We start from the raw sequence: 6,578 nt of genomic DNA, 5'->3' as shown, positions 1-6,578 counted from the left end.
ATATTTAGATCTACGATAGAATACAAATAAAGAAATTATTGTATATTTTATAGGTACATTTTCAAGGGTTTCTTAAATTTATAAAATTTATAAAAATTAAGAAAAGTGGTAAATATATTTTTAAGACGAAATATGAGTCACACGCTTACACACACACACATACACACTTGTTTGCTTACATTGCCTACATTTGTGCGCAATTAGAAATTAATTTCAGCTCGCCCCGTGCGGGCAGAGTGGGTTAAATGACTTTAATCACTTCCCATGGCACCCCGAAAGGCACCACACGAGCCACTCGAAAGGCAATGGCACTCCACTGCCCGCCACTTCAAGCCACTTCACTCCACTCCACTCCACTCCATCCAAGTGGCCCGTTCGAGTCCTTTTTGTTTCTACACGCAAAGAAATTTATTGAAAAATATCTTTAAAATATCTAATAACGTGGTTTTTAATGCTTTTAATTAAGAAATAATAAATGCTTGGCTAATAATTAATTATTGTTGATAAAAATCATCATCATCAGAAAATGTATTTAAATTTTCAATTTAAAGTAAAGCATTAGACTAACATATTTTGTATATTTATTTATTTTAAATAATAACAAATTCTGCATCTAAAAATAATTTTTAACCTGAAAGAAACTATCATAAAAAAGTATTTAAAGTCTCATATTTACTTTTAATTTTAAGTAAAACATTAGACAAACGTATTTGTATATTTAAAGTCGAAGATAAACCACTTATTTATTTTAAACTTAAAAAGAAAATATCACTAAAATGTATTCAAATTTTACACATTTTTCATTTGCAGTATACCCCTTTTTGTTTTCAGTGCAGCGTGGCTGGAATGATTTATGCCCGACGGTGGAAACAATAACAAATCAACGACAAGCGACGGCGACGTCAGAGAAAAAGTACAAACGGAAACAAAATACCGTTGGAAACTACTTAAGGACCTTTTCATTAAGTGGCCCGGGTGGTGGTGCAGGGTGGCGCAGGGTGGCGAGGGCGAGCATATAACTTGGGAAACTTTGGACATGAACGTTGAGCGCTGAACGTTGGCGTAAAATTTACTTTGAGGCTGATTTGACATGTTCACAGGCAAATTAGTGTCGCCCTGGATGGCGGCACATTAATTTCAACGCCCGGCCAGGCGGTAAGCACTGAGAGAAATAACTCAGTTAAAACAAAGTAAAACTAATCAAAATGAGGATTTAATATCTTGAAAACATAACATAGATCTCTTGAGAGATACTCTTTTAAATATAATTAATTACTATTATATAAGCTCGATATTTCTTTTTTATTTAATCAGCTTTATTTTTCTCTCAGTGCAGCCGAAACCCTGTCTCCCTTCCTGTTTTGGTGACCAGCCTAAAAATGTTATTTAGCGCATGTTTTAGCGTTATTTATTAAAGCGAAATTATTGTTAATGAGGCAAAGAGTCGCGACTGGAGTTGACTTCGGACGCCTTTTCGACGTCCACAACAATAACAAACTAATTGCGTGAATTTTCCCGGGGCAGCGCAGGTCCTTTTCGATGGCATTTCCCCCTTATCGCTCGTTTAAACGAAGGCATTTGATTTTTGTGCCGATAGTGCCACGAAATGATTTAACGAATGCCTTCAACACAGGGCCAACAGGGCGGCAGGACACCGTCATTCTGCCGAAAGTGGAACAAAAAAAAAAAGGAAATTCAGTTGAGATATTTATGAAGTACTTAAGTCCAGAGTTTCGGGGAAAGTTTATTTAATTACTGGGATTTTTTTGGAAGTATTTATATGGGTTTAAGGGTTATAATGCTAATGAATGAATCTTTATCTGAACAAAGAAAAGATTTTAGAGGTGGAAATTGAGACAATAAATATTTTATTTATTTTAATAAATATTTTAATGATGATTTATATAGCTCAAAACTCGTATTTTGTATCTTTTTTGTACAAAATTCAAAATAAAAATACTAAATAGATGTACTTTTGTATTTAGGTTGGTGTTAAGCTTCTCTAAAATTAAGAAATAATTCTTAAAATATAATTAACACTTTATAGGCCTTTTATATTGTAGTTCTTTATTTTATTTCTGAGAGATCGCATATCCCCGATACCCTTCTATCCTTCTATCGATCTTCCTCGCTTACTATCGATATACAGATGTGGCTACTTATTCGTAATAGATTGCTTACACTTGTGCTACAAGGTGTTCCTACTATGTTCTTACAATATTATTCCAATCAAATCAATGATATTTATAGTTCCTTCGATTGACTAGTGAAGAGCTTACATCCTCCCTTTTAGATCCAAAATATATTTCAGGAAACTGTTTTGACAATTAAAAAACTGCACACAAACAAGCAGGAAAATTAAGGGCCATAAAACCAATGCAAAAAAGTAAAAATATTAACAGCTAGCGGGAAAAACTTGCCGCATCACTTGAAATTCATTACGAAGGGATGGCTGGAGGGATGGAGGGATGGATGGATTGTTGGATGGTTGGATGGATAGATGGCTGGGGAAAAAAGGCGTGGTGGCTCTGAACAGCTTCCTTTTTCGGTGTGGTTTCTGTACTTTCTGTTGCTTTTGTTTTGTAATTTTTTTTTTTTTAAAGGTCATAAATAAATCAACAGCCTCGCGTGCTTGACAGTTGTTCGTTGGAGAGACGGCCACCGCGGAACAGAAAGAGACGTCGTCAATCATGACAGCTACATGGATGTGTCATGGAACGTCAAAGGAGAGCGAACCTGATCCTGGGCGACAAGCTCTGGACCTCGCAGCCTCGTCAGCTGTCACAGGACATTGCGTCCAGGACTTTTGACTGATGATCCGGCGATGATTTGTCACAAATTCAGCCAAACACGAGCAGAAATCCCCAAATAACGCCCCTAGTAAAATCATTTAATAATTGCTGCTCCCGTCAAATATGGTCCTAATTACACAAGAATTTAGTTTATCCGTATATCAAGGCATTAAAGGGTATGTAACATGGTTAGTTTTAGGGGGAAAATTCAAGGTAAACCCTTTTATAATTTATAAAAAAAAAGAAAATATATCAGGAATATAACTCTAGCATTTATATTTAATATATTTCTTTTTAAATGATATTTATTATTATTTTCAGAGTTCCCCTTTTGTAATATATGCAGTTTTTATACATTTCGCCTTGCTACCCGGCAGATAACAGGTGCCACATTTCGTGCGGCATCCGTTCTTATCGCCTTGGTTCGTGTTTCCTTCCTATCGATATCTATGCGTCGGCGCTTTTCCGGCATACAAGCTGAAAAGCTGGAAAAACGAAAAGCGAACGTTCCACAATGGAACAAATTTTAATGTGTTTCATGCGTGCCGCTGAAAATGCTAATCAGACAAATTAAATGCCACGCAGACTTCAGGGTCCACTAACCGTCGGTTTGTTGTTGCTCACCTCACGATCCCTCCCCTTCCCCCGCCCCCTGTCTACCTTCTTGGCTCCTAGAGGCAGCGAATGGTAAGCGGGGGGAAAGAAATTTTAAAGGTTTCCTAATTTATTTAAAAATCAGGAACAAATTGAAGAGTAAAAATTTGAAATTAAATGAAGAAGAAAGCCTCGGAGACTGGGTACTTGAATTTATTCTTGGTGTAAGCTACGTTTATGCGGAGATGAGAAAATAAATAAATAAGAAAAATAATCCTTTATAACAGATTGAAATATACCACAGAGGATTTATAATAATATTTATTAATATTTTATTATTTATTATAAAATAAAATCAACATTTCCTAATCTGTTTTCATGAATTGAGCTTCGCATAAACGCAGTTCGTGATAAGCCCCACCAGCAAATCGTTTGTTTTTGAAACTGCTGTTTGTGTATGAATTATTTTATGTACATTTGATTGCGAGCGTTTATGGCGGAAAACGCCAAAAAAACCGCAAAAGGCTGCCCAAAACAAATAAAAGCCAGAAGGGAAGAAAATTTCAGGAGGCCGAAGTCTGTAATACCCTTAAAGTTTGCAATTGACTCAGGGAATATGAGTCATAACTATGATAAATATAAATACTATTTGTTTTTTGAAAATTTTAACCCCTTATAAAATATTTAATACTTGAGTAAATTTGTTTTTCTTTCAACTATCGCTAGTTCGACTCGGCTGTTGATGCTGCTCAGGAATATATATGATTTATGGTGTCGAAAATGACTCCTTCACTAAATTGCAAGCTTTAGAGTGAATTTATAATACCCTGCAAAAGGGTACAATGAAACTGGAAGAGGGAAGTACTTCTTCCCCTACTTATACATACTTTTTATTATTATTGTGTTTCATTTTTTTTCCAGCCCACAAACACGAACTTTTCCTCCGAATGCACTCTCCCTTGAATTCCCCCCACCGCCTTGCTGCCCCCGTTGTGTTAATCATAATTATGCAAATTTCGTTGGTTTGTTTGAAAAATTTTCCACCTTTTATAGTACAGTTAATTTTCGTGCTCGTTGTTTTTTCCCCCTCCATTCTGCTTTTGCAGCAAAGAATTTCCCCATTTCCCTGCAGGCGTTTGGAAAACGTCTTTACGCAATTAATTCGAGTTGCGATTAGTTTGCGATATTCGCTAATTTAAATGAAATAATTAATGGGATTAGCGTATTGGTAATTGGTAAATAAAACCTGGCTTAAATGCTTCTTTTGTAATGGGTTTTTTCCAGAAACTGAAAAGCTTAAGTTGGGGAAAACAGTATATAAACAGTTGGTTGCCACTCTTTTCAATCTTTTATTTTATTCTCAACTTATTTAGGTTAATTAAGAAACTATTTTGAAAGGTGAAACGTTATTTTTCGAACAATATGTATACTTTCCAATAAAACTCGACCAATTTCATTTGAATTTTTCCCTCAAAACGGCTTTAAAGTGGCAGAGAGTGGCAGAGCTCGAAAAAACCCTAGGCAATAATAGCAAATAATAATTAACTAATTAAAAGCCAAATGCCAGGCAGCCAGAGGGGAGCGGCTGTAATGGCAAATTATAAATTATGGATTAAGCTCTTCCCGCAACGGGAAAACAATGTATGGCAATATTTTAGTGGGATGTGTTGTCTGTGAAAATCATGAAGCCAACGGGCAATGTTCACACAATTTGCAATGCGAACAACACTGGCTGAACCGAGAGGTGGCTTATTTCCCAGCTTGGATCCAAATCGCTTTTGAAAGTTCACTTTTGTAGCTAGATTCTCTTAAAAATAATACATATAATATTTGTATAATTTATGGGTATCCTTGTATTTCCACTTTCTCTTGAGCTATATATAATCTATATCCATTAGCAGGGGTCAAGAGGTCACCGAAAGCGAAACGGAGATGTAAATTCCCTGGGCCTCTGCTGATTGATTGAGTAACTGCACTTGGCCGCGGGTCGGCTAATGCGATTCCGTCATTAATCAAGCCACTCTCCTATCGAGTACAGACCGCCCACCAAACCATGTCCACCCTAGGCCTTAACCCCTAACCACCTTAACCCCCCCTCTAGTGTTGACTGCCTCAGCCTCAGCCTCAACCCCCGGCGAATGCAAAGCGCAACTAAAGAGTGCTAAAGAGTACAAAGTTGAAAGAGTGTGTCCCTGTGTGTGTGTGTGGAAATTTGCACGCGGTCACGTTAAATGCTGGAAATTAGTGGGTCGGGGAAGTACCCCCAAAGCTCAGTACCCGGAACAGTAAACGCAACAGTAACAGTCCCCTTACGTGACACCAAAAGGCCGGGCCGTACTTAGGCTAACAACGCAACGACAATCAGGGTTCCCCGAGTCCTAAAATGCCTATTTTGTAGTGCAACAACGGCAGGATAAAGGCACTGCGAGAAAATAGGGTACAGGATTATTAAAAAAAAAAAAAGAAGACAAGTTTTTTTTGGATATCAAGTCTAATTCTAAGGTTTTTTTTGGGGTATTTATAAATATAAATGAATCGTTTAAAGATTTTTTTTTTTTGCACACCTAAAAATCTATAAAAATATAATCAACATCGATCTAAACATAGGACTTACCTTAGCAGGGATTTCTCTATTTCTTAGGCACTTTTAAATATATAAATCTTATAAAGGTTCTTTTGCACACTTAAAAATTTATAAAAAATATAATCAACATCGATCTAGACATGGGAAATGCTTTTGAATTGATTTTCCTCACTTTTAATGAACTTAAAACAAGTTTTCATTGGTGATCATGTCAAAATTTTTAGGCTTAAGGGTATTTAAAAATATTTATTAGTCTTATAAAGGTTTTTTTTTGACACCTACAAATCTATACAAACTATAATAAGCATCGATCTAGACATAGGTCTGGCTTTTGCAGACATTTCCCTAATGTTAAAGGTACTTAAGTCAAGTTTTCATTGGAAATGAAGTCCAAATGTAAGGCTTAAGGGTATTTAAAAATATATATAAATTGTAAAAATCTATCAAAAATACAATCAGCATAGATCTAGACCTAAGACTCACCTTAAAAGCGATTTGCCTATTTCTTAAGCTCTTTTAGGCACCTTATTTTTCGACTTAGTTATTGATACCACTTTTCTCTGACACTGCAGTCCTTCGAGGCCCCCTCTTAACCCACCCCAGCCTTT

Source organism: Drosophila kikkawai, chromosome X, assembly GCF_030179895.1.
Source record: "Drosophila kikkawai strain 14028-0561.14 chromosome X, DkikHiC1v2, whole genome shotgun sequence".
Taxonomy (NCBI): domain Eukaryota; kingdom Metazoa; phylum Arthropoda; class Insecta; order Diptera; family Drosophilidae; genus Drosophila; species Drosophila kikkawai.
This window is presented reverse-complemented; position numbering follows the sequence as displayed.